Raw genomic sequence first — 2,500 nt, 5'->3', positions numbered from 1 at the left:
CCTTGTGCTCGTGCCATTCGGACGCAAACGCGTGCGCTATCCTGATAGAAAGAAAAACATCACGGATAGAATCTCGGGTGCGACAGGGAAGGGAAGAAAAAAAAGGTCCCTTCCGCGCGCCCCATTTGAACGAAGAAACGGTCGCGAGCTTTGAAGAAAACGAATGTCGAGTGAGGATGGGGGGGGGAGGAGGAGAGGCCTTTTTGAAGCTTTTTTTTTCCCTCAATATTCTCTATTCGTTTCTTCATCTCGTTGTTTCTCTGCATTACTGCGCCGTAAGGCGGTTTCTCGTGTTGCTGCTGCTCACCGTTGGGCAACCTAATTGAGCCCCACTTATTGCTCAGTAAAGGAAGCTCGCTATGCGCTCACGCGTTGTGCCTGTTTTCCGAGGTTTTTCAATGAAATTTCGCCCAAGAGTAAAAATCAGCGTGAGCAGCGCCGGGACCGCTTTTATCTTAGCGACGACACAACCATTACATGGCAAAGACACACACACGCCGGGCTCGTTCCGGAGTCTTTAGTCGTCGCCGAGACTTGCGGCCGTTTTGCTGTCGCGGCCTTGCGCTTGCGATCAACTGATTGCGCGCGCTTGTACCAGCGACTTCGCTCGTCGCGTCTCCCTTAAATTATTTTAGGGTTGGCGGGCTTGCGAAACCGTCCTTGTCGACGATGCTCGAATTTTTAAGAACAAGATTTATGAATAATGCTGTTTGTAACGCACAAATATGTTATTATATGATTACCCTGAACGGTGGATCACTTGGCTCGTGGGTCGATGAAGAACGCAGCTAATTGCGCGTCAACTTGTGAACTGCAGGACACATGAACATCGACATTTCGAACGCACATTGCGGTCCACGGATACAATTCCCGGACCACGCCTGGCTGAGGGTCGTTTATGCATAAAATTTAGACTGCTCTCGCGATGATTTCGTCATCGCGTGTAGCGAATGTATTGGGCGTTCGTTGACCCCATGCCCTTGTACAAAAGGGGGTGCGCGTCTGCGTCGCTTGAAATAACGCGCTCTCCCGCAAGTCTCGGAGATCGAGTCCCTTCGATCCGGATTTCGTGAGCCAGCGTGTGCGAATCGCGAATTCATTTTCTCCCTTTGCCGGGGAGAAGTTCAAATCTATTCGCATTCGCCCGCGATACTCTATGAGAATCGAGCACAACCAAATGGCCGTTCCTTGAATTTTTCGAGTCGAGCGTGTGCGGAGATGATGGGAAAAGAGAGAGAGGTGGGGCATGCCCCCCCGGACCGTGTTGTCCGTCGTTGTTTTTTTTTTTCCATTCTCGTGCGCAATTCGCCGCTACTTTGATAAGTGAGCAGACACGCCGCCGCCGAACGGCCGGTCGATCGAGTTCCGGAGCTAATTGTTAGTTTTTAAAGGACAGATACTGACCGGATCGCTCGCGCAACGGGGGCGAGCCCGCATGTAGCGTGTTTTTAAAGAATTGTTCGCACATACGAGAATCGGAAGGTGTCATTTGATGAAAGAAAAACAGCGTGGTTCGAGCACGTGGTTCGGTGGTTGGGTAATCGAACGCGAAATGTTTCCACTTTGATTTTCACTCGTCTCGAACTGATCGCATCGCTCTTCCGCCAATGAAAAATTCATACGGAGAGAGAAATGTGTGTTGTGTATGTTGTTATATAAACATCGTACCAGGCACCCACGGATGTGTTGGAATTCTCATGGTTTTGAATAAAATCGACGACCTCAGAGCAGGCGAGACTACCCGCTGAATTTAAGCATATTACTAAGCGGAGGAAAAGAAACTAACCAGGATTTCCTTAGTAGCTGCGAGCGAACAGGAAATAGCCCAGCACTGAATCCCGCGGCACTGCCGCTGGGAAATGTAGTGTTCGGGAGGATCCACTTATCCCGGGGCGTATGCTCGAGTCCAAGTCCATCTTGAATGGGGCCAATTACCCGTAGAGGGTGCCAGGCCTGTAGCGACCGAGACGCGTTTCGGGAGGATCTCTCCTTAGAGTCGGGTTGCTTGAGAGTGCAGCTCTAAGTGGGTGGTAAACTCCATCTAAGGCTAAATACGACCACGAGACCGATAGCGAACAAGTACCGTGAGGGAAAGTTGAAAAGAACTTTGAAGAGAGAGTTCAAGAGTACGTGAAACCGTTCAGGGGTAAACCTGAGAAACCCAAAAGTTCGAATGGAGAGATTCATCGTCAGCGATCCTGGCAATTGTACGGTTCGCGATGTCAGGGACCTCGGTCCCGCGGCACGCGTCCGTATGATTTTTTTGCCGGGTGTCGTCGTCGTGCACTTCTCCCCTAGTAGGACGTCGCGACCCGTTGGGTGTCGGTCTACGACCCGGGTGGGAGCCTGTCATGTGTTACGCTTCACGGCGTCATGTGGCAGACCCCCGGTTGTCCGACCAGCTGCCCGGCGGTACTCGCACGGTATTGAGTCGCAATTTGAACTGCGTCCGGCCCGCCGCAAGCGAGGCCAGTGTTTCCCGGATGTACGGACTTAGCGC

The 2,500-nt window shown here is 51.8% G+C and overlaps 1 non-coding gene and 1 pseudogene across 1 annotated transcript; both read left to right on the top strand.

Moving 5' to 3' along the window:
- Positions 1–740: 740 nt before the first annotated feature.
- LOC122418795 (5.8S ribosomal RNA) lies at positions 741–895 on the top strand. The gene has a single exon (XR_006262677.1). It is a non-coding gene; the product is annotated as a 5.8S ribosomal RNA (ribosomal RNA).
- An 822-nt stretch (positions 896–1,717) lies between these two features.
- LOC122418796 (uncharacterized) overlaps positions 1,718–2,500 on the top strand; it is a 7,336-nt pseudogene continuing 6,553 nt past the window's right edge.

Source organism: Venturia canescens, unplaced genomic scaffold (genome assembly GCF_019457755.1).
Source record: "Venturia canescens isolate UGA unplaced genomic scaffold, ASM1945775v1 PGA_scaffold_57__1_contigs__length_33211, whole genome shotgun sequence".
NCBI classification, from domain to species: domain Eukaryota; kingdom Metazoa; phylum Arthropoda; class Insecta; order Hymenoptera; family Ichneumonidae; genus Venturia; species Venturia canescens.
The sequence above is the reverse complement of the archived record's forward strand: the minus strand, read 5'-3'. Positions and strand labels throughout refer to the sequence as shown.